Raw genomic sequence first — 26,607 nt, forward strand, 5'->3', positions numbered from 1 at the left:
ACAATGCTCAAAGCCCACATGTGAAATACAGAGCCTAGCCCCTGCATGACACCCCCACCCCGTGTGTATGTGTGTGTGTGTGTGTGTGTGTGTGTGTGTGTGTGTGTGTGTGTGTGTTGGGTTCTGCCAATAGAGTTTGGGTTTGCTTAACAAGCACTTTTGCCCCATGGGCCCCATTGCCCATGCTGACCTGGTTTAAATCTACAGTCTGCCAACCCTCTCCAGCTCCACTGAGTTCTTCCAGCTCCCCGGCAGAGTCACGTCCTTCTCTAGTCCTAACTCCGGTATAGTTCGTTTTTCATATTTGAAATTGTTTCCCACCCTGCCTTAATCTGGTAAATTCCTTCTCAGGTCACCTCCCTCATGTAGCTCTCTGCACAAAAATCTCCCTGTCAATTTCATTTCCAGTGACGTCCACATCCACCATTAACTCGACCGACTGCTCATTTCATGCCCGTCTTCCCACTGTTGACTGCACAGAGCAGTGTCAGTTTTCATTGCTGTTGTATTTTCAGGGTCCAGCACAGGTCATGGTACTTGATCACTGCTCCAAAAATATTTCTGGAGCCAAGAAAAGAAAAGTAGCATTTCAAAGAGTGTGGTGTAGTTTACCAGGAAAATAAGGGCTAAATGTAGATGAAAGAGAACTTTCATTCATTCTGTATTTTTTTTTTCTTAATGTAGGGTCTCTCTCTATAGCCCATCTGCCTCTTCCTCCCGAGTGCTAGGTTTAAAGGCGTGTGCCACCATGCCTGGCTTCATTCTGGATTCCTTGGGATCTGAAGCTTTTCAGCTGAAGACCGGTAGCTTGCATGTGATGATTCCTGAGCACCTTGTGGTTGAAATAATCAATTGCAGGCAGCCATCCATTTAATGAGTAGTTCTGGGCAAACTCCTTCTGGTCTTGTAGACGAACATGGTCCCCAAATGAAAAGCAGTAGCAGCCCCACGTCAGTGACGCAGTGGGACTTCACACGAACTGGCTGCATCTGTACTCTCAAGCGACCGCATTCATTTCAGCGCTCTGTAGTTTACCTTCCCCATCCCTCCAGCAAATTTAAAATATATAATGCAGAAACAAAACATGCGGTGAATAACAAGACCACAGGTTAAGTAGACCAGACTCCAGACCCTGTAAGCCACAAGAGGGCACTGCTTAAGCTCTTGTTAAACTTGGGGGAACAATTGAAGGCAGAAATTTGGCAAGCCTAGGGTTGGCCAGATGGACACCTATTTATATGATAGTGACTCCGGAATTCCATTTATTCTTATGCTATAAAAATTTCAGTTCTCCTCGTCTGCAACAAAATTTGCATTTTAAATGGCACTATTAAAGGCAGAGAATTGTTTTTGTCTTTAAAAAAATCTAATTTTAAGTCTAGTTTTGTGTGAAAAATGTAAGCAATCATTTAGGTGACAAACAGATGATAATTCTTTCAAAATAAACCCATTTCTAATTACTGATCAGTAAAGAGGCTCATGAAGAGACAGTTCAAAGTATTTTCTGTCGGCAATTAGCCTAGATGATTTTAAATATTTAAATACATGCAGTCTTTAGGTTTTTAAAAAGAAATGTATCAATTGCAATTAGAGGACCGATTTTTTAAGAGCACTGAGATGCACTTATATACGAATTTATATACCATGTGTCAACTACACAGTGGCTATGCCAGCCAGCCTTCCTGGTACCCAAGATGCAGTTAAATTGTTTAAAGGGATATGACTCAGGGTCAGAACAGAGAGGACATATTGTATAGATTCAGTGGCCAACACTTACAACAGTAACAATAGCCACTGAATGTTTCTATAGGCCAGGCACTGTGCTTAAAGCACTGTAGTGGACTAACTCGTTAATTCCTTACCACGTTGTGAGACAGCTACTAGTATTGTTCATATCAAAGATGAGAGGACAGAAAGGTTGAGTGACTTGTACAAGATTAAGAGCTATTAAGTGAGGAAGCCAGGGCTCCTTAAATGTAAGTCTTAGTTGGCAAATCTGGCTGAATCCAACCATGGGGCTAGAATCCTTCTCTTCCTGTAATGTGCCAAATCTTTACATAGTTATCCTTATTGTGAACATCAGGATCAGGTCAAGACAAGATTCTCTTCTTCTCATAAAGCACTTCATGTAATGGGTGCCTGTGCCCAGGATGATTTTCAGTAAATAGGAGGTGTGGGAAAAATGATGACTTCTGCTGACTCACTTGTGTGACGTCAAGCTTTATGGGAATACAGATGACTTTATCTGAATCACAAAAACAGACATCGTCTAATGTTAAAAAAAGAGAAGCTACCAAAATATTCTAGGAGATCTCATCCAAAGCATTTTTCCTCGGTGGTCCCAGTGTGTTTTCAGTAAGTGTTCTAACATGTCTTATGAGAGAATGCTAGATATTGCCTTCCTGGCTGGATTGGGGTCAGGCTGGATTGAAGGCTACAGGGAAGTTAGAGGCACCACTCTTACTCTTTTTGGTGATTGCGTGGCCTGCCTGTATCTTCTCTGTCCCCTACCCTCAGCCCTACTCCTAGCCTTAGAAAACATACTTTGTATTAGATATTTATTTTGATACTTTTTATTAGAGTATTTGTGGTGGGGGGGAGGTCAACTGTAAACATAAAAATAAATGGCCCAATTCTCATCCTTTCATTTTTTGTCTCCTTGGGCCTCCAATCAAGTTTTCCTAATGAACCAGGCTCAGAAAAGACAGGATTTTTTTTTTTTTTTTTTTTTTTTTTTTTTTTTTTTTAAGAAAGATTGGAAAACGTAGTTCCATAAGATCCCTGTATTTTTCCACTGGCTGTGGTTTGAACAAGGTTTATATCCCATAAAAAGTTCAGGTCTTGGCATCCTGTTGTCCAGAGGGACAATACTGAGAGTTGGCCTGGACCTTTACGAGAGAGGTCAGCTGGAGGTTGGCTGTCTAGTAGGTTGTTGGACTCAAGCCATATTTCCTGGGTCTTGGTTCTTCGTGGTATTTTCTCCACTGTACTCCCATTGACTTTCCCCCATAGGCCTTGTCTCTAAGCCCGAGCCAGTTTAAATGCAGGGGATTTACCTGAACTTAAATTCCAGGTAAACAACACTCGTGTTTTTTCAGTGTAGGCATGTTCCCAATAGTTCATGCCATCACTTGCATGAAATGTTATTCACTTTGTATCTGAGGTTCAAATATTGCAGAGTGGGCTGAGCTTGCATTTGGTAAATTTGACCACCCTATACTCCCATGCCCTTGTCAACCATCCCCTGGAACTTAGCAGTTAAGAACTGGAACACTGGGAAGCCATATAATTGCTTCTCTGAGCTTAGTTTCCCGGCTGTGACATGGGGACTGTCATGGAATCCACTGACGTCTTCAGCCCCTTGGCATGATTGTATTAACTGCATGCACAGAACGTTTAGGTAACTGTCTTAGGTGATTCAGGCAACTCCAACAATTTACCCAGACTGAGCTGTTGTCTAAACAGCAGACGTGTATTTCTTGCGGTTCTGGAACGTGACACCTGTTCATTTGGGTTGTGGAGAGTCTGTCCCATGGATGGCACCTTGCAGCAACATCTTCCTGTAATTGAAGAGGCGGTAGGTCAAAAAGGAGCAGGACATCCTTTCAGCATCTTTTGTAAGAGCGTTGACCGCTTTCCTGAGGGCAGAGTGGTCACAAAGTAATTACTTCCTGAAAGTCCTCTTACTACAGGTTTAGAACCTTTTACCAGAAATGTTTGGGGCCAGAAGAGTTGCTATTTTTGGACTCACTTTCTGGATTTTGGAATTTCTGCATATATCTTATGAAATATCGGGAAATGGACCTCTGTCTTGAAATGAAATTCATGCATGTATAGGAAACATCATAGCCAGTATGTCTCATACCCACCAGCACACACAACTTGGAGGTGATTTTATATAACACTTTCAGTGCCCCTGTGTCTGGACTGTGCATGCTCATCTGAAACTAGATGTGGAATCTTCCACTTGTGAAACGATGTTGACACTCAAAATATCATTTGGGAGCACATGGGATTTGGATTATGAATGTTAAACCTATGCTGTCATGATGGGAGTTAGCCATGTGAATTTTGCAGAGGCACACGTCTTCAAATCATAGCAGTAACTGAGTTGATGTTATATTGTTCTTAGTTAAAGTTGAACAGGATAGTGGCTTGTATGTCATCGGAACGTTTTCTTTCATCTATTTTTAAAAGAGTATGGAGGTGTGAAGAGACAGTTCTTTGTCCTATAATTGCTGAAAGGTTCCCAGACATAGAGAGAGGGAAAAATAGAGGAAAGGAGGGAGGGAGAAAGGGGGGAGACCTACATAGATTTCTTTTCAACATTTGTGTGCACGTGTGGTTGAGCTTATACATTTACTCAAAGATTCTAAGTCCAGGGAGAGCAAGTCAGTTGGTCAAGGTCAAACCACTCTCTATTAAGGATCAGACCCACTCCTGGGGTGGTTGGGCATGAGAGCTCAAGAAGCATGGTCTTTGTTGTCTGGAGCTATGGGGTGGGTTACATGCCTGGGTCCCCACCACTCACCTCCCATGGGAGGAGGGAGGAAAGGAGGGCACACCACGGGCTGTGAGTACAGCAACAGCTCCTCCAGACACTCCTTCCACAGTCAACGGGTCTTCCCAAGAGGCTCATCGCCCCCAGGGAAGGACTTGGGTGCCAGAGAGAGGAGTTATTCACTTCAAGGCCCTAGATACATTAGAGGGTCAGGTGAAAAGAAATTCAAGGTCCAACCGTTTTTATTATCTATTAACAGCTGAGCTATTGAAGGCCCATGGCCACTGAAATCTGTAGCTACCGAGTGCTGAGTGCCTGCAATATTGATGAGGCTTTTATGTGTTATCAATTTTCTCACTTGAAAAAAAATCACTAAACGCAGGATAAAAAGAAATAGAACTTTTATTGCCATCTTATTATTTACTTCGAAGATTGTTCTGTGGGACTGTGAGGATAGAGATTCCCAGCTGACCTGCTCCAGTGTAGCCCTGGGAAGGGAAAAACAGCTCAGCCCTACCGTTTGGACTTACCTCGGCCTAGATAGGAAACCAGAGGAAGATGGGAAAGATAGCCAGATTTGATACATGTCCTGGAAGGGTGTAAGGGTCCTTCAAGGTTAGGACCAGTACATACTGGAACTGGGGTGACAGTTAATACGTTTAATGCAATGACCACCATATGAACAAGGACACAGGCCAAGAGCAGGCTGGTGAGTCCCATATGCCTACATGACTGGCTAGTGATACAGTGGGAACTAGAACCCGCTCCCCTTAACTATTCATTTGTGGGAAGACACTGTCTCGGCTTTCACGAGTGCCAAGCTGAAGAGGAGAGAGAGGCTGGTCCAGAGGAAGGATGTATCAACTCTGCAGGGCCCAAAGTAACATTGGAAAATGGGGAAAGTGGTTGGGATTGGGTTCTTCAAATGCTGCAGTCTCTACAGAGTCAGAATGGCCTTGAAATTTAGAGTATCCCTTCCATAACCTGTGCCTGTGTGGGTGATGGTCATGGTGTGAAGTGCGGCAGCCAGGGGGCGCGGCTTGTGGACTCCATTCAAGATAGAGAGCACAGGGTATGACTCATCTATGCGGTGTTTATACATCACTTGAAAAAGGAGAACAATCCCATTGTCATGAAAGGGGAGTGATTCACTCTGCTATTAGTGACCGATTGCTGTGTGGTGTTTTAGAAGGCGAATACCGCCGCCATCTTTCTGCTTCTCTCACGACCCAGCTTCTGTGAGTCACTCCAGCAAAGGAAACTGCTGTGAGTCATTGAAAGGGCTCATGAGGAGACGAGGAGACTTGAATGTCTTAAATGTAACAGAAGACAAAATACCAGTAGTCTCTGGATAATCTTGTCACAATTTTAGTTTTATTTTCTTCTAGAAATTGATATTATGTGATTTTTATACCAGATAGAAATTGTAACTGAGAAAAATAATTTCAATTATATGAACTGGTCGTGTCAGATTTTTTTTTTTTTTGTGGTCAGTTTTGTTTTATGTCTACTCTTTTCTCTCTCTAATTTTCTAGGCTCATGACCACTTACAGCTCCAGTACCAGGAATCTGCTGTCCCCTTTTGGTCTTCTCAGGGCACCAAGCATTGACATATGAATGTTGTGGAATAGAATATTTTTTGTTTAACTATGTAAAGATGTGTTGCATTTGTTTGTGTTGCAGAATAATTGCTTAACTAGGCAAAGATGTGTTGCATTTGTTTATGCTGCATTTGTCTAACTATGTAAAGATGTGTTGTTGTTTCACCTTGCCTGCCTAAGGCACCTGATTGGTCTAATAAGAAGCCGAATGGCCAGTAGCTAGGCAGATGAGGGATAGGTGGCGCTGGTGGGCAGAGAGAAAAGGGGAGCCAGCCAGTCAGCTCGGGGCTAGCCAGCCAGACATGGAGGAAGCAGGAAAGCAGGATGGACAGTATGTAGATGAGGTAAATGAGCCTCAGGGCAGCACATAGATGAATAGAAATGGGTTAATTTAAGTTAAAGAAAAAAAAAGCTGACTAGAAACAAACCTAAGTTAAGGCTGAGCATTCATAATCAATAATAAGTCTCCCTGTCATGACTTGGGGCTGGTGGTCTGCAAAAGCCTGTTGCACATACACATAAAAGAAACACGTCTTCTTAAAGAGTGGAGAAAGTGAACTGAACACTCCCACGTGTGTCTGAAATCTTTGCTTTCTGTTCCTGACTGCAGCTGTAGCATGCGAGTTCTCTCGAGCCCCCACCACTGGGGCTTCCCTACTATGATGGACTCTCACCCCCGACTGTGAGCTAAAAGAGACCCCTTCTCCTTTAAGTTGCCTTGTCAAGATACTGCATCACAGCAACAGCAAACAGAACTACGTACCGAGTACAGTTAGTTTAGTTTGTAGGACAGGAGCTGGATAATCCAACAATGGCCGTTGCATGGTGGTGAGGCAGAGAGACAGGTAGACGCTCCGGTTTGGGAGGCCCCTGAAGGGTCACTGGTACTGATTCCAGGTTGAAATGCAAAGAATCTTGAGTGTGATGTCAACAGAGGATCCAGCAGCCTCGAGAGGGACACATACCTCTCAAAAAGAGGGCATGGCAGGTACTCATACTGCTCTGCCTTGAACTTTGTGTTTGCTTAAGAATGAAGTTTTACTAATGTGTTAATATTTCAGCAAAGGTACTGCAATGGCTTTAAAAGTTAGACAGGCACTATGATGGGTTATTAAGTAAATGAGTTCTACAATTAAATTATTACACACACCTAGGGGCCTTACTGAATAACTACAGGGCCTAGAAAGCAAATTAAATAGGCAAGATTAAATCCAGTATTAGCACCTATAACATCCTTGAAAGTTGAGCTTTTAACAGCTTCAGTCTTCGCTAATGTATTTCTTAACATTCTCCCAAATACTTTCAAATCCCCCAAAATGAAAATTACTAGGAATACCAATACTAAGAGCATACAGATAAAGGAAGAACTGGATCTCTGTATTTGTTCGCATCTGCTGCAGGAGGAGGCTCCTCTTATGATGGCTGAATAAGGCACTGATCTATGAGTATAGCAGAATGCCATTAGGAGTCATTTTATTGATTACATATATATATAATATATATATATATTATATATATATATTTGAACAGTAGTATTTGGGTTTACTCTCGGACTTTGGGCTATCTAGTCTCTGGTTCTTGGTCACACAAGCAGTATCAGGCATGGGCTCCATTTCATAGAGCAGGTCTTAAGTCAATCAGATGGTGGGTTAGTTACTCCCTCAAGCTTTGTGCCACCATTTCTTCTGCATATTTTGTTGGCAGGACAGCATTGTAGATCAAAGGACTTGTGGCTTGGTTTGTGTTTATGTTTCTCTTCCGGTAGCTTTCAGAGTACCTTCCCATATCAAAGACACTAGTGAAGGTTCTGTGCAGGCACCAGCTTGATCTCTCTATGTTCAGTGAGTTCTGTAGGTGTTGTCTTCAGCAATGGTTTTTGCTGTCAGTTGTGGAGAGTAACTTATAGTCTGGGCAACAGCCTGGGTTGTTTGGGAATTTCCATGGGACCCTTTTGGTCAACAAGGCAATAGGATGTAACCCCATCCCAGTACTGGAAGCTTCATTTGGTGACAAATGATGGCCATTTCTGACTCCATCTCCTCCATTATTTGGAGACTTCATTGGGAAAGCCTTCATATATTTTAGGAAGTTTCCACTGCATTAGGTTTCCATACCACACTTCAAATGCCCCTCAATTACAGCTATCTCTTCCCATATTCCCTCCCTCAACTCCATCTTCCCTCCCCATGCCTACCTGAACCTCCTGTTCCCATCCCCCACCCCCATCAACCCATAAAACCTGTTCTATTTTCCCCTCCCAGGGAGATCTGTGTGCTCCCCACCCAGGTCCTTCCTCTATACCTAACCTCTCTGGGTCCATGGATTATAGCTTGGTTATTATTTTCTTATTGTCTAATAGCCACATATAAGTGAATACCATATTTATCTTTCTGGATATGGGTTACCTGACTCAGGATTATTTTTTTTTCTAGTTCCATCCATTTGCCTGCAAAGTTTTTTTTAACAGCTGAGTAATACTCCACTGTGTAAATGTGCCACACTTTCTTTATTCGTTCTTCTACTGAGGGTATCTAGGTTGTTTATAATTTCTGGTTACTATGAGTAGAGCAGTAATGAGCATGATTAAGCAAGTGTCCTTGTGGTAGATGAAGCATACTGTGGGTATATGCTCAAGAGTGGTGTAGCTGGATCAATTCCCAGCTTTCTGCCACACTGATTTCCAAAGTGACTGTACAAATTTGTACTCTTACCAGCCATTGGATGAAGGTACCCCTTATTCCACATCCTTGCCAGCGTGAGCTGTCATTTCTGTTACTGATCGTAGAAATTCTGATAGGTGCAAGATGGAATCTCAAAGTAGCTTTGATTTTCATTTCCCTGATGGCTAAGGACGTGAAACCTTTCTTAAAGTGTTTCCCAGTCATTTGATTTTTCCTCTGTTGAGAATTCTCTATTTAGATCTGTATCCCATTTTTAAATTGTATTTTTTAGTTCTTTGATATATATAGAGACCTTGGAACACATAGCTATAAATGAGATGTCTTAAATCCCCCTACCCACAGAGCTCAGGGAGCCCTGTGGAGGAGGAGACAGAAAGAGTGTAAGAGCCAGAGGGGATGGAGGACTCCAGGAGAACAAGGTCCTATAAATCGACTGAGCAAAGATCATGTGACCTCACAGAGACTGAAGCAGCACGCACAGGACCCGTGTGGGTCTGCAGCAGGTCCTCTGTGTATATATTATGGCTTTCAGTTTAGTATTCAGTTTTTGTAGGAATACTGAGTGTGTGAACAAGTGCATCTCTGATTCTTGTGCCTTCTCTTGGGATTTTCCCCTTCTGTTGGTTTTCCTTGTCTAACTTTGATGTGATGTTTTTTGTTTTATCATATTATATTTTATATTGTTATATTGTGATCTCTTGGAAACTTGATCTTTTCTAATGAGAAATGGGGCAAGTCGATCTGGGTGGGAGGAGAGGTGGGGAAGAACTGGGAGGAGTAGAGGAAGGGAAACTAATCAGAATATATCGTATGAGGAAAAAAATCTGTTTTCAAGAAGGGGATTGGGGAGAAAAGCTGGAAATAGCAACTCTTTGCAAGGTAAATGTGGAGGCCACAACTTACTTTGCCTGCACCAATCACAAGATTTCTCTGCACTAAATACTGTAGGTGAGGGATTTATGAATCACGAAGCTTGTCAGTAGGGTTAAGAATTAGCTAGATACTTGGGTCTGGAGAGATGGCTCAATGGTTAAGACTACTCTTGCAGAGGACCTGGGCTTCCCTGCCTAACATCCACATGACAGCTCACAACTGTCTGTAACTACAGTTCTAGGGGATCCAATGCCATTTTCTAACATCTACAGGTTCATGCATGTGCACAATGCACATACATCCATACACTTGGAGACACACATACACACAACACACATTAAATAAACAAAAATTAAAAATACCTGGAAATATACAGTATTATTCCTGTCAGAGTTGTCTCCAACATTGTATTTGTATCACTACTGTAGTTAGACTATTACATGACATTGCTTTATATATTTTTAAGGCAGAGCAGGGCATGGAGGTCTCTGATGACTAAGCACCTGCTTACTGCATTTCCTTATTTGTTCAGTGATCGCCACATCTTCCCAACACTCTGAGGTAATCCACACTAATATAACAAAGTCCCCAAAGAGGATCTGGAGAGATAGCTTACCAGTTAAGAGCACTGACTACTCTTCCAGGGGACCTAGGTTTGAGTCCCAACACCTTCATGGAAACCCCTATCTCTCTCCAACTCCAGTCCTAGGAGGTACAATGCCCATTTCTGGCCCACAGATACATCTTGATCTGCAGGCAGCAGCAGGAGTAGGTAGAGCTTGAGCCTAGGAGATCTCAAACCCCACCTCAACAGGGACACACTTCTTCCAACCAAGCCACACCTCCTAAAAGTGCCACTCCCTATGAGCTTATGGGGGCCAATGACATTCAGGCTACCACATTAAAACATACCTGTGCGTGCCATGATTGAGGGCTAGAGGTTCCAGTTGAAGAAGGGTAAACTTGGAGAAAGTCTTGGGGATTTTGAGGTCATTTGAGAGCCTGTTTATGGTTATGGTTACAAGAATCTGTATATGTTGTAGCTCAAAGAACTGAATGCCATTTTTTACACTGTGTAAATTTAAAACATAAGTAAAAATAGAAAATTCAATTATGTTTAGGTAAATTTTCTGCATTTTGTTGTCTAGTTCTTTAAAAGCTGGTGATTTCATCGTAGTATTCTTGACAATTATACACACGTATACATGTGTGCATATGTGTGTATGTGCACACAACCGCATGTGTGTGCATGCGTGGTCTGTCAGCTATCATCATTCACTAGGGGATTAACTGTCAGACACTATTCAAATGCTGAGATTCATGATACTCAAGTCCTTTGTAGAAAGTGGCATAATATATGCATAAAATCTTTGCACATCTTCATGTATACATTAAATCATGTCTAGTATTATACTCAGTACAACATACGTGCTCTGTAAGTAGTTGTTGTACTACATTGTTTGTGGAGTAATTGCATATTTAGGTTAGGTGCCACTTTTTCCCAAATGTTATTACTCTGCGGTTTATTCAGTCTTTGGACATGGGACCCATGGATATTGGGGGCCAATTGTATGTATAGGTTTGTATATATTTGCGTCTTTATTATACACATGTAATTAAGCAGAGTGATAAATTACATGGCTATCACAGCAGGAGGAGGTACATGTCCTTAATACTCATGGCCCTGAGTAGGGACTTCCCTGGCTCTGCTGCTTCGAATAAATAAGACACGAGGGAGAGCACAGTGGCCACCCTGAAGCCAGTTCACAGTTTATGATTTCTCGCACATTTATTTTCCAATCTTGTTCATGTTACAGGTTTGCTTAATGAAGTTCTTGGTTATAAACCTCAGATCTAATCGGATCTCAGAGGTTTTGCTTTAGTGGCATTCACGGAAATGAAGTTAGGTCTGGAAGTCTGTCTTTAGAAGTCCTTCTCTGTCATTAAAGCTTGTCAATGACAGCTGACAGTGTTTTCAAAAGACAGTGATTACAGCACAGGATCTGAGTCAAAGGTTCCAATTGTGTTTTCCATGTGCTGGGGGCAGAAAGTGAAGGTCTTTGTTGTTTATTATAGCCCAGGGTAAAAAGCTAGAGACTGACTTAAGTTCCAAAATGATTCCATGCTGTTTCCTTTGAAGCATCTTTCTATTTATTCTGACTTACTGCATACTTTGGTTAAAGTAGTGGTTGACAATTCTTTTAAAATGATACATTGACTTTTTGAGTTAAACCTGCATTTAACTCTATAGAATAACAGGCTTCAGCTTGCAGGGTTGTGTTCCTCGACTCCACTGTGATTACAATTCACCTGTGAGTTGGAATGGGTGCTTCTGGCCTAACCAACTCCATCTCCTCCCTGAGAAGCAGAGAGCCGAAGCTACAAACCGCACAAGTCCTGCGATACAGGACAGAATGAATGATTTGGCTATGCATTTGTGTTTTTAGTTTCATTCACTTGAATGGTTGCCACTCAGCATATAATTTCTTATCATTATTTTTAAATTGGTAAAATTAAGTAGCTGAGATTTTACAGTCCTCAGAATATTCAAGGACACTGTTTTCACCAGTCGCAATGGGGACATCACCGCTTGAACCTGTATTTCTGTTGCAGACTTCTTTTTTCCTGTTACTATGATCCCACCTATGTGTTCTGGCCACACCCATTCTCCCCGCTCCCTCCCTCCCTGCCTTCCACAGTTACAGAACTGACAGACCAGCAGATGTTTTTAAAACTCTCTGATAGAATCATGTTGTTCTCAGGATGAAACCCAAACATCCTCCGCAGAACTCAGAAGACTCGATTCATCTGCCCTCACCAACTCTGCACTGTGCTGTTGATGCAGTTAGTTATCAGCCTAGTTCTGGGACTCTTGTCTGTGGGAGTCTGTGGGAGACCAGCTCCGACCTGCTCCCACCTATTGAAGGGTTCTTGGGTGGAGGCAAGAGGGATAAGAAAATATCAGATAGAAAGAGACCTAGATGACCAGAAGAAAGACACACAGGATAGCTGCGGGAGAGCCTGGGTCAATACCCAACAGCCCCTTCATTTATTCAAAAGGGCTTTTTAAACAATGCCAAGGGGAGAGGCAAAAGACCTCCCCCTTGCAAGATCAAAGCATACTGTACAGCCAAGTGTAGACCCTCCCAAACACCTGGTGACCACGCCCACGGTCAAATCATCCTATTATGCAGCCCTGATGAGTAAAGCAAGTTCAGATTCTCTGACCCTGAGTAAGGTCTCACTAGGAAGCCTCTGTGGGCTCCCACACATGTCTCTAGTTGGTGCCCTTGGTATCAGCACCTTTTATTTCTCCATAGTGGAGCTTGTCAAAATTGCAATTGAGCAATTAGCTATGAAAATATTTGCCAGTTTTTGTCCATGTTAGAGTTACGTTTCTACTGAAGGTTTTTGAAATTCTTTTTATGTTTCCAATGAAGACTTGAATTATCTTTTCCACTGAGATTCCTCAGGCAGTTGAGCCAGGTGCCTCCTTGATTACAGTGATCACAAAATGAGTATTTGGTGAATAGATTAAAAAGCTAATGAATCCAGAGTTTTGAATATACTCTTGCCTAACTCTACTAACTGAATGAAACAGTAAAAGAACTGCAGCAAGTCAATTTGGGAGCTGTGTACACAGTTGGTTTCTCGGGCTCCATCCTCAGAAACACTGATACCTTACACACTTGCAGCAATGGCCCAGAGTCTCACATGTAATGAGAATTGGAGGTGACTTAGATGCAGCTGTTTGAGGGCTACCTCTTGAGGGAAGCAGCTGTGAGATGATAATTTTTGCATAAAGTCAGCCCCAGGATCATATTCCTGGAAACTGGGTGTGGCGATGGCATTCAAAACTGCCACCTTGGGAACAGATTTACAGTCCCAAAGAACGTTTCATCAGTATACTGTAACTAATATGTAGAAAATTTTGCAAAGGTTATGAGAACATTGGGTTAGTGTTTTTATCTGAATAGCAAATAAACAGGATGCTATTCAAACTAGTGAGTGAGGAATGTTGGAAAGCACGTGTAAGGTAGTTAGGAGTGGAAGACCATTTCCTCAAACTAATCTTGCATAGAAAACCCAAGTCCCTTTTCTTCTCTGTCAACAGCATGGAGTTCTCTTTGACAACTGTTAGTCCAGTGTCTCTGCTGTCCCCTCTGAAACACACATCTGTGAGTGTTTTCAGGCAGAGTGGGAGTGGATTTGTAGAAGTTTTAATAGATAAGCTGATTCCAATCTAGTTATTAGGGCTTGGGTGGGAAATATCTTCCACAGGCTAAAGTGTTCAAAGATGTGAAATAGTAGAGGGTGATATTTTGGAAGGTTGTGGGACATTTGGGAGTAAGAGGCATGCTCTTGAAGGGCAACCCCTAAGGGTGGACCTTTACGGTTATAACTGGACCTACTTATGGTATCAGATCTCTGGTTCCTCATCTGCCCAGATGTGACCAGCTCTGTCAGGGCCCTGCTGTCCTGCCTTCCCTGGCCCATTAATAAAAAGAAACCTCTCTGCCCTTACACTGTTTCTGTCAGGTATCTGGTCACCACAAAATAAAAGTGAAGATGATATCACATGACACTGATCTAAAGTGAATGTAGAAAGAAATAAAACCCAGGAGCAAAACATTAAGATTTTTAATCCTTCATTTAATTTTCTTCTACTTGAGGTAAAACTTAAGGCACACAGTCCTCTGGGCTTTTGCTCATTAGGGATAACGGTAGGGGAAGAATATGGCTGAGGAAATGTGTTGCTTCTGGCTGGGCTGCTTCTTATGGTTTTTGTTTACAAGTGTTATAAATACCATTTTGTGGCCCTTATGAGAACTTCTTATATGGTAATATCTAGGCAAATTACCATCTCATGTAAATTAAGCATCCCCAAAGAAATCAATTCACTGTCTCCAAGCTAAATTGTATGTAGCAATTGTTACTTCAGAATTTCATGACACTACCAGGTCTGTAGGCCTTTGGTACTAATAATCCAATTTGTCTATTGTTTGCTATTAGCAGAGCCAAAATGACATAGAAGACCATGTTTGAATCGCCATTGGAATGTCTTTGTTCTATAATATATTCCCATTTGAGGTTCTGCATTCTGAGGTAATGCTTAACCATTGCCACTCGAGACCTCCACATTAATGGCCTTTTAAAAATTGGATCTTGTTTGTTTTCCTTTGTGGGGATAGTGAAAAAAGCTGTTATATTTTCTCCCGAGTTACTTCAATATCATGATTTCTTTCGTCTAACTAGAGTCCTGCCACCACAAGGAAGGAACTGTGGGTAATGGTCAATGATACTCTCCAGCTAAGTGTCCCAGTGGCAATTTATCTGTATTGATCCTTCAGTTAGCAGCCCCTTTGAATATTTAGGACAGTGTTAAGAATCCCTAGAGGTATGATCTGGTAAAATCTGACTTTCAACTAGGGAGGAGAAACGTCTTACGCACTCCGATCCATTATCATCATCATGACCACACAGATGGCATCTGCGGATCCTTCGAACTTGGTAGCTCAAAAGTTCTGGTGCTTGTGGTGGTGGAGAATGACCAGTATTTCTTTATTTTCTAGGGGTCCATTTGTTGTATGCGCCGGCTCTTCAACCAACCAAACAAAAACGATGGGGTGGAGTTCATCACACTAACCCCTTGCCATTCTTATTCTGTGATACTGGGGACATAACCCATGGGAAGTAAGTGCTCTACTGCAGAACTGCATCTCCAGCCAAGTCTGAGTTTCTGGAACGAGGAGGCCTCGGGTGTGATGGAATCAGTTTTGCCAATGGGGAGCTCTCCAGGGTGCTGGCCACTTCCTTCTGCCCAAGCTGACTGTGTAGGTCTGAGTCACTGGTGTTATCTTGGTCTTCCTGCCCTGACACCATCTCGTCCCGCTTGACTTTGTGTGGCCTATGCCTGTCACAGCTATGTACAACCTCTGCGTCTTCCCCGGCATGTGCTCCTTGGTCATGATGGCTGTGTGCTGTGACAGCTGTCCTGGTTAAATCCTAATGAATGTTCACAAACCTGTGAACGTCAAAAATCACTGCGGGATTGATAAGATACAGCATCAGTGGGAACCTCTGGGAATGGGCGGGGGGGTCTATGAGTGTAGGGCTCACTATCATAGACAATTATTTTTCTTGTCTTACTATGTTTCCTTGGAGGGTGAGGCTTAGTGTGTGTGTGTGTGTGTGTGTGTGTGTGTGTGTGTGTGTGTGTGTTTTCTTTGGGAAGAAAGTTGTAGTATATGAAGCTTTCAAAATAGATAAACAGCAATATGAATATGTAATGAGATGCTGCTGAGCATCGGGTAAGAATAAACTATTGATACAACCTCTACCATGGAGAGATCTCAAATAGATTTTAGAGGGAGCCTGATGGGGCAATTCCTCAATTAAGGTTTCTTCCAGATGACTCTAATTTGTGTCAAGTTGACAAGCAAACCAACCAGCCAACCAAATAAACAAACAAATAAAAACAGTAAAATGTACCCTTGTCAACTTGATGCACAAATAAACCACAACCTTTCCTTTTTTGTTTATCCCAGAAGAAATAAAAAGGACATAGTCACAAACAGATCAGAGCAAAACTATAATCTAACAATATAATATCTCAGTGTCCGATGTCTAGGAGTCACTCTTGATCTTCTGGGCTACAAAGGGCTCAGGCAGCTCTATGTCTCCAGCTCTACGATTAATGGCACATATAGCTTGTCTCACAGGCTGAGGCCAGCTCCATACCACAGCTACTGCTGTCCTTGGTGATCACTGCATGCTCCTGCCATCTCCAATATACTGGGGTCTCTATTTCAGCTGATGCTGTGCATTCGCTTGTGGCCTCTTCTGACCTCTTCGGAGACTCCAACCTTGCTACATGGTGCCAAACCAGCTTTTTTTTTTTTTTTGATGATGCCTCCAATTCAGCAGCTTCCATGTTGCCAAAACCAGTACCCTCTTACACGCTACCAACTGTGGCTGCTTGATTGAGATGCAGTCTAATCCCTGCTATTTACTGACCCTGAGGAAACACTTCCTGGATTTGCCTTAATGACATTTGTCTCATTAATCACAGCTGGGTTTTTGGTCTCCACTAGCCAGCATCATTGTTCCTGTAAGAGGAAGGTTTCACTTTAGTGGTGTTGGTCTTTCATTAACCATAACTGATTCTTCAGCTCCAGCTGACCAGAAACCAGAGACTCTCAATTCAATATCTATCGCATGAAAGGCCTGCTAGGGTCTTAGCTTTCCTCTGAAACTTCAGAAGCTGGGCCTCCATTGTCTCTACTCTCTCAACACTCTTTATCCCTCAAGCACCACAGAACAGCTCACGAAGCTTTGTGCACTCATGGCTTTTCCAGTCCTCCAGTCCAAACTTTCAGTGACTTCCACAGTCCTCCCCAAAGCAACACGATCAGGTCTGTCACAGCATTATCCCGTTCCTGGTACCAATTTCTGTCCTGGTTTGCTCTCTATTGCTTTGAAAAACATCTTGGTTGTCCTAGTCAGGGTTACTATTGCTGTGATAAAACACCATGACCAAAAACAAATTGGGGAGGATAGGCTTTATTTCAGCTTATACTTCCACATAACTACTCATCATTATAGGAAGTCAGTATAGGAACTCAAACAGGGCAGGAACCTGGAGGTAGGAGCTGACACAGATGCCATGGAGGGGTGCTGCTTACTGGCTTGCTCAGATGGCTTTCTTATAGAATCCAGGGACGGCACAAACCACAATGGGCTGGATTCTTCCCTATCAATCACTAATTAAGAAATGCCCTAGCCCCATCTTAAAGAGGCATTTTCTCAATTGAGATTCCCTCCTCTCAGATAACTTTAGCTTGTATCAAGTTGATGCAAAACTAGCCAGCACAGTGAGCAAGAGCAACTTAGGAAGGAAAAAGTTTATTTTGATTTACAACTCCTGACCACATCTTATCACTGAGGGAAGCCAGGGCAGGAACTCAAGCAGGGCAGGAACCTGGAATCAAGAGCTGAGCAGAAACCCTGGAGGAACACTGCTCATTGGCTCCATGGCTCATTCAGAAGCTTGGTTTGATGCAACCCAGGACTACATGCCCTGACATCGACCTACCCACAGTAGGCTGAGCCTTCCTACTTGACATGCAAATATGTCACCGTAACTTTTCCCTTCTTGTATATCCTCAAGATCTTATATTAATATCACAATATGAAACATAATATAGTTTTTTTTTTGAGACAGGGTCACACTATGTACCTCTGGCTATCCTGGAACTCACTGTGTAGACCAGGCTGGCTTCAAACTCACAGAGATCCATCTGCCTCTGCCTCCCGAGTGCTGGGATTAAAGGTGAGCACCATCTATGCCCAGCAACACAATATAACTTTAAAATCCTCCAAAATCTTTAAAAAATTTCAACACTTTAAAAATCAAGCTCTCTTTAAAATCCATGTCTTTTAAAAAGTCCAAAGTCTCCTAGCTGTGGGTGAGAAGATGACAGGGTTACATCCATCTTAGAGAAGGGTCAGATAGGGGCCAACAGGCCCTTGGACAAATTATTCTTAAAAAAAACCAACCAACCAAACAACAACAACAACAACAACAACAAACCCACCACACCAGAGGGTGTGTTGTCCCTCTACCTCTAGACCCAGACAATTAGGAGCTGCACAAAAACAAGTTCCAGACATGTCCGGCCATAACCTAAAGGCTATGATATAACATAATGGGCATAATAAACAAAGCACCAGATATGTGTCCTGTGGGATGTTTTCTGCTGTTATAGATTGTACACCATAGCTGTCGGAGGGAATGAGTTTACTGCAGATAAAAATGGGATGTCTAAATATCAGGGGAAATGGGTCTGCTGGTAATATGGATACGATAACATAAATTGCTAGAGGGTATGACAATTTCCTTGAAGCTGCAACTCTCCAGTCAGTTCAAACCAAGCATCTCTAACCTGAAGTAAGCATCAATCCTGAGCTTATAAGCTTATAACTATATAGAGTTGTAATTCCCCTGGGTCCCCGACCCTAACCACTATAAAAATCCTATCCTGTTCCTGCTTAGGGTCCCTCTCACTCCACCGCTGTGATGGACAGACAAGGGGCCCAAGTTTAAACTCAAGAATTAAAGACTCTTTGTTTTGGTATTCAGATTGGTCTCTTGATGGCCTGTGGGACTGTGGGACTGTGGATGCAGCAGTGGGCGCTTGTAAAATCAAAACAAAAGAAGGCTTTCTTGCTCCAAGAGGAAGTAGAGCACAAATATTTTGCCTACCATTGTTGTATTTGTTTTTAATATGAGTAAAATGGGCATATTATGCTTTGTTTGATTACAACAGGAACTTCCCAGGAAATACCATAGTTACCATAAGTTTAACATTCTATCGCACTAATATACTAAAAATACCATGCTTTTTCATGGGTCCATCCAATTATGGAGGAAAAGGTAGCTCACCGGCATTTGGTTTTATTTAGTCACAATCAAGAACAGACAATGATTTAAAAGAAAAAAGGGTGGGGGAAAATAAACACTTATCTATTTGTCTTGTTTTTCACTGGGAGATATTACGTTATAGAATTATTTAATGAAAGTGAAGGGCTGAAAACATCAAGTCATCAAAATTGGAATTAAATTATTCATTCCATTTTATTGGACTCATGCATAGATAAAATGTCTTTTTTATGTAATATATATATATATATATATATATATATATTTTAATTTTAAATGCCGAATGTCATTTATTGGAGGGAGGAGGTCTTAAATACAGGCTTACAGCACAATGGGAGAACCCCGGAGGGCAGAAGTTCGCTACTGATGTTTTACAAACTTGCATCTAAGCTGTTAATGCCCATTATTCAGGATACACAGACAAGGAACTTCCCTTTAGCATTCAGGAGGGTGGAACCTGGCAGGGAATTAGCATAGGGAGGATATCAAGGTCAAGGTCCGCAAGCAAGGCAACAGTTACCCAAAACGGGGGCCAGGGACTTACAGGTCCCCCTTTTATTAAAAAATGAGCGAGACAATGTCTTTTAACATCAAATGACAAATGGCATCCTCTGTGGGTTTCAAACATAAGGTACATCTTTCAGACTAGAAGTAGAAATTTCCTCAAGGAAATGAGTAAACCTATTAAACTGGGAGATCATGATGCCGATTCTCTTTTCTCTTCTTTACATGTGCTGCCTCCTGAGAATGCTCACATTTGTAAAACCTGTTAACGCACTAATGACTCCCAAATCTCCTGGGCTGACCTCCTCATTGAGTTTTAAACATGGGTACCCAGTTATCTAGTTAACATGTCCACTTGGACAAATTGCTAACAGGCACTTCAAACATACCATGTTCTCTACATAATCTCTAATTTCCCCACTCTCCTTCATCTCAGTAGATGCCTCTGCCATCTTCCATTTACATCAACCCAAACGAAGGCAGGGCCTTAGGTTTCCTTTTCTCTCATTCCCACAGCCAATCTTCCATATTTTCTTCAAAATACACCTTGAGTCTGGGCACATTCACTCCTACTTAGGATCTTGCAACAGCTCAAAACTCTTATGTCTTTTACTCTTGTCTCCCAGTTCATTTTCTCCCTAGCAGAACGATAATCAGATCATGTCCTATTAAAACTCTCCATTCCATGTTCCTGGCCATGGCCTTCCAGTAGCTGACCTTTGCCCACCGTGGTGGCTTTGTCTTCCAAGCCTCATTCTTTTTGGTTCACCACATCCCACCTCATGGTTCATAGCAGCCCCTCTTCGGGCTCTGCACTTTCAGGTCCTTTTCCCCTATATCATGGAGTGTGTTTGACCTCTTCTTATTAGGACTCATCTCAAATTCCACCTTCTCCCAAAAGTCTTCATTAACTATCTTTTACAAATTAGCTCCCCTGCCCAAATAGTTTTAGTCACATTGCATATTTTTGTTTTATTTAAGATATTTAGCGTTAAGGAATGGAGATATAGTTCACACTTGCCTGGCATGTATGAGACATTAAGGCTCAATCCCCACTACCAAAACAAACAAACAAACAAACAAACAAACAAAAACAAATACAAACAATAAACTACAACAACAAACCAAAACAAACAAACAAAAACCATAGAGGGTATTTATTGGTTAAGTAATTGTGTTTTTTATATTTGTATCTTAATCAATGATTTTTAAGTTCACTTAGATCACCAAGATTTTAAGTTCCAAAGAATAACTTTTTGTCTATTGTTCACCTGTTTATACTATACCCTTTACCTAAAATAGTGCCTGGCTCATGATTTGTTTTCATGATAACTGTTTGTTGGATGGATGGATAGATGCATGCATGGATGGATGGATGAGTGGGGAATGGTTGGGTAGATGGATGGATGGGTGAATAGGTAGGTGGGTAGGTAGATGGATGAACTGCCTGTTCTATGCATGTCTTTTGTACTAGAGCTTGAATTTTCATGAGAATGGTGGGTTTATACAATATGCCACTCCTACATGGTAGGAGATAGGGGGAGGTTGAAATTAAAGATGTTACCATCTCGAATTCTGAGACCTGGCTCTTAAAGATGGTTGACCTCGGACTGCCTGGTCTTTCTGACTTCAGTTATCTGAACTATAAAGTGGCTGTAAGTATAACTATGCTAGAATTTTTTATGGAGACCAAGTGACTTTAGTACAGCTTGCATGCAGCGTATTGTCACAGCAAAGAACAGTTGCCTCTTTACCTATCATGTATAAAGATGTACATACACACCTCTCCATATATATATATATATATATATATATATATATATATATATATATATATATATATATATATATGTATATGTACATGTGTTATTATTCCAAGGAATGACTGACTTCTTAATTCATTAAGATAACCTTCTGACACAAACTAGAGTTTTAACCTTAATTGGTATTCAGAAGGTAAGTTTATAAAACGTATATTTGAAAGTACCTCCTCTTAGAGATCCCTGCCCACACAATATTGGGGGCATGATGGGCAAGTACTCCACATTGAACCACATCTCCAGCCCCTTTAGAGTAAAGATAAGAACCATCGAGCCTGCTGTTTAGGAAGTTCTTGAAGTTTAGAATTAACAAACAGGTCAAGGAGAAAGGTATTGAGAAATCCCATCTAAGTACTCTCAAATTCCTCAAATATCAGTTGGTGAACAGTGTTCTCCAAATGAAGACAGTTTCCATGTAGGAGCCTGTTGGCTGTTACAACAGCTCTCTCCTCTTTGTCTCACAGAAAGCCTAATGAGATGCATTTTCCCAGCAGCAGCTGCAGCAGCAGTTTTCAGGAAGTAAGTATATACTTTTTCATAGCACTTCACGTTTCCCACGCTTATGAGCTTAATGTTACTGTTGCTGATTCATGGCTTAATTCTAGTGTTGGAGTAAAAAGCACTGAATTTCCCCAGATAATCCACGGAGCAGAAAAATTGATTTTATGACAGATAAGAGTTGACTGAAAAGAGAAATCAAAGTGTAAATAATTGTTATGGCGAAATTCATTTTCTAAAGAACCAGCTTGGAAAATGCTGCTGTATCTCCATATTGCAGACTTCCATAACCCTACTTAACCCTATCATATATTCAAATCATGTATGATGTAGTGACATGTTATCTTATGGTACTGAAATGATCATATAGAGAGATTTAATAGCTGAAATGAAGCCATGGGCATAGCTGATTGGCAAAGCCAGGATTCAAAGGGAAACTGAACTTTACTTCACCTGTTCTGACAAGTCAAAGAACTGAAAGGGTTTTTTGAACAACTTAGTGATGAATTTGTGTTATTGATGAGGATGATGGTCAAGTGGAGACTGGGACCCTCTTGTAAGCACACAGCTGGTTCAGGGAAGAGCTGGAACTAGAAGCTCAGAGCCTCTTGGCTGATGCATTAATGCTTTGTTTCAGACACTTTGGCCTTTTCTTTTTTTGTCTTTGTTCTTCAAAGTTAATTTACAAGGGGATGGAGAGATGATGGTTCAGTAGTCAAAAGCACTTGCTCCTCTTTTAAAGGACACACACTCAGTTTCCAACACCTACAAGATGGATCAACCAGCTGTAACTCCAGTTCCAGGGAATCTGACTCCCTCTTCTGGTCTCCTTGGGCACCAGACTTGCACACAGTACATATGCATACACGCAGACAAAACACTCATGCATAGAAAATAAAATAAATAAAAAATTTAAAGGCTATTTTGCAAGCACAGATGGTCAGCAAACATATAAGAGAGATGATCAGTTTCTTTATCAGGGAAATGCAAATCAAAACCAATGAGATGTCATCTCACCCCAATAAAACGCCTATTACTGAAATACAATAAAACAACAACAAACAACAAAACAAAGCCATAACAACAACAAAACACAATACTGGTGAAAATGGGGGAAGTGGGCACTTTTATACACTGCTATGTGAATATCAGTGACTGCAACCATTGTAACTGTAGAGGTTCCTGAACAATAACTAAAAATAGATCTATTATATGATCCAGCAACCAACCTCACTATTGAGTGTGTGGACAAAGAGAATCAGTAGCCCAAAGAGATGTCTGTAATAGCTAGCATATTGAGTCAGGCTAGGTGGCCACCAACCGATGAATGGTCATAGAACATCACATGGACGCGCGCGCACGCACACACACACACACACACACACACACACACACACACACACAGCCATAACGAAGAACAAAATCTTGCCCTCTATAGCAAGATGAATGTGACTGAAGGACATTATGTTAAAGTAAACCAGACTCAGAGATAAGAATCACATTTTGGGTCCACGTGTATTAGGAATTCTATTTGCCTGCAGAGAGAATCTGTCACTCAGCCTGGGCTTAGTTGATAGAGCATGTGATTCCCGCCACCCCCCACCCCCACCCCCACCATGCTTTCTATCAGCTGGCTCTTTTTATCTGTTTCTCCACCAGTTCAGGACTCAGCAGGGAAAAAAATTCAGTTAGACACCTCATAGACCCAAACACCTCAAAGTCAATGACCTGGGAGTTCTGAGATTTCAAAATAAGTATTGTTTGTGCAAGCAAAGTACCACCTGAAGATTGAGGTCTCTGGCTTGGCAGGAGGTTAGCTGTGGCAAGTCTGTCCTGGGTGCTAAACGTGTTCGATTATTCTCCATGGTGTCATAGCTTTGGTCTGGCTCATCTATTCAGACGGGCTTGTATTTATAAAAGTGGCCATGCTCCTCCAGAGACAAAAAAACAGGGTTTAGGGTGGAAGCTGAGGTGCAGACCTTTGCAGATCTGCAAGAATATGAGGGAGCAGATTGCTGAAGGGGCAAGCCTTTATTGGCAGGCAAAGCTGGGGCAAGCACTTGATTGTAGAGAATAATCTTCCTCCATGGCTTTTGGCTATTAGGCAGCAGAGCTAATATAGCCCATTAAAATTTAATATGCTGCTTATTTTTACAGGAGTTAAAGAGCCCACTCAAACAATACCTTCAACCAACAGTCTCAGGTCTAAGTAGGCAGTGAATGTCCAATTTCTGTTCTTTTATTATTTTTCTTTGTGTACGTACATGTGCATGTTTGTGACATGTATGAACTTATCAATAACACCCCATTCTTTTGAAATTGGTAGCAAACTAGTTGGAGTTTTCAGGCTAGAGAAATGAGAGTAATAGTTACTAAATTCTGCCCTATCAAAGGCTGAGTATGCACTTCCTTTCCCTGAGTGTTTCTGAGCTTTACCAATGGGCAGTAAACCTTTCATTGTGTGCATCAAGGCCTCAAGTTGACACTTTCAATGAAAACAATGAAAGAGGCCGAACAAATAGATGTTTACTCCTTACTTATAACACATGGTTCCCCCATGGCCTTTACTTAGGTAATATTAATGTGAACAGAACTCATGGTACATGGCTTCTCCATCACACTGATGGTAGGGGCTGCAGGTGGGCAGTCCATAGTTGCTGCTTTGGTTCCTGAGGGGCCCCTTCTTCTTGAGTGCGGGGAAACAACAGAGAAGAAAGAGAAAGTGATGTCTTTGTTGAAGTGATCACTTTACAAAAATCGTTTGAAGAAGAAATGACTTACTGCCATATTTGCCTTCTGTTTAAAAGGAATGTAGGGCCATTTCCCCCTTGTGCATCTTGGTCAGTTTGGGCACTCTAGCGGTTTCAGAGGACCTCTGAAGGGAGGTAAGACACAAATGTGGGGTGGCTGGTGGGGTGAGAGAAGCCACTTTCTAGCTCTGCAAGGCATCGAGATTCCTCACGTATGTATCTTCAAGGCCACTTGTCAGCAACAGAAATTTAGTCTCAAACATGGTTAAACAGGCAAGGATGGCTTTGAACTTCTGATCCTCTTGCCTCCACCTCCCGGGTACGGGATTACAGGCAGATGTTGCTAACTGTGGCAGTCCTGCCATGTACACACCCAATCTCATCCCATCTCGAAGCTAAGCAGGCTGGCCAGCCTAGTACTTGGATGGGGAGTATACAGTCCTTTTATGTTGTGACCTTTGCTACTTTAAAAAACGTTTCCTCACTCTGAATGGACTCTAGCTCTTTATGGCAAGCTGTTTTGGATTTCAGTGCTGCTGCATATATTGTGCCCTTTCCTTAGGATAGTCTTTTCCTAGTTGCCTCATTACATTAGCACCGAGCCTAGCTCCAATATTATCACTACATTTGGTCAAAGCTATTTGATCTGATCAACCAGGCATTGGCATCTTCTCTCCACAATGCCAGAATGGCTGCAGAAGCATACATTTTCTGAGCACCAGTCTTTTCTCTTTTTGCTTGACTGTGCACTTTAAGAGGGTATATTCGATTTTGTATTTTTAGTACCTGGCACCAAGTAGAATTGGATAAACGTGGGTTAGAATGAATGGATGGCTATTTTGTAAGGAAGATTATTTTAGATTCAAATGTTCTGTTTTATATAGTCACATTACGAATAAGTCTAAGAGGGAAAAGACTCATTCATCTTTGTATTTCTTGTACTAACATAGTGCCTGCAGAAACAATGTATGAACTTTTGTTGAATGAGTGGAGGAGTCAGTAAATGGATGGTATGTTATAGTGACCCAATGGACGAAGAGGGCTCAGTTCTATTCATCACTGTATAAAGACAGAAGAAATCAAGGTACTCCAGGCAATACCAGACATCTAGAGTTCCATCTCTTCAGTTCGTTAATGAGATTATAAAGGAGCTCATAACCACTGTTCAAATGACCAAAACCAGAGCTGTAAGTGGATATTAACTATATGTAAAGGATGGCCATGCTGTAGTCCACAGACCCAGAGAGGCTAGGTAACAAGGAGGGACCAAGGGAGGACACATGGATCTCCTAGGGAAGGGGAAATAGAGTCGATCTCCTGGTTGGACTTAGGATGGGTGGGCATGGGAACTTGAGGAACTGGGTTGTGGAGTGTCGGGGGGAGAGTGCTGAGAGAGATGACTGGAAAGGGGGCTTTACAGAGTCGGGTAGAAGCCTGATGCAAGGGAAACCCATGAGTCTACAAGGACGGCCCCAGCTAAGACTCCTGGCAGCAGAAGATGCATAGCCTGAAGTGGCCATTCTCTGTAATCGGATTGGTGACTTCCTAGGTTGTCATTGGAAGGGCTTCATCAGTGACTGATGGAGGCAGATTCAGAGACCCGTGGGCAAACATTGGGCTGTGGTGGGGGAGTGAGGAGGGAGTGGGAGGAGAGGAGGGAGAACAGGCTGCCACTGGGATGTAAAATAAATAAATTAGTAAAAACAAAATAATAATAATAATAATAATAATAATAATAATAATAATAATAATAATAATAATAATAAACTAAAAAACCCAGAGCTGGCCTGAGGTTACCATCAGGTGTGCGCATCAGACCTTAATCCATTTGTCTGTTTCTTCAATGAGCATTTCAGAATCCAGATGTTTTTCAGATTTCAGAATGGTAATATTCGCCATATGTATATGTGGGTGGTCTCAGTGATAACACATGGAGG

The 26,607-nt window shown here is 41.9% G+C and overlaps 1 pseudogene; it reads right to left on the reverse strand.

Annotated features, from left to right (window-relative positions):
- Positions 1-3,505: 3,505 nt before the first annotated feature.
- LOC102912618 (STAM-binding protein-like) overlaps positions 3,506-26,607 on the reverse strand; it is a 60,835-nt pseudogene continuing 37,733 nt past the window's right edge.

The sequence above is a fragment of the Peromyscus maniculatus genome, chromosome 17, assembly GCF_049852395.1.
Source record: "Peromyscus maniculatus bairdii isolate BWxNUB_F1_BW_parent chromosome 17, HU_Pman_BW_mat_3.1, whole genome shotgun sequence".
Lineage (NCBI taxonomy): Eukaryota > Metazoa > Chordata > Mammalia > Rodentia > Cricetidae > Peromyscus > Peromyscus maniculatus.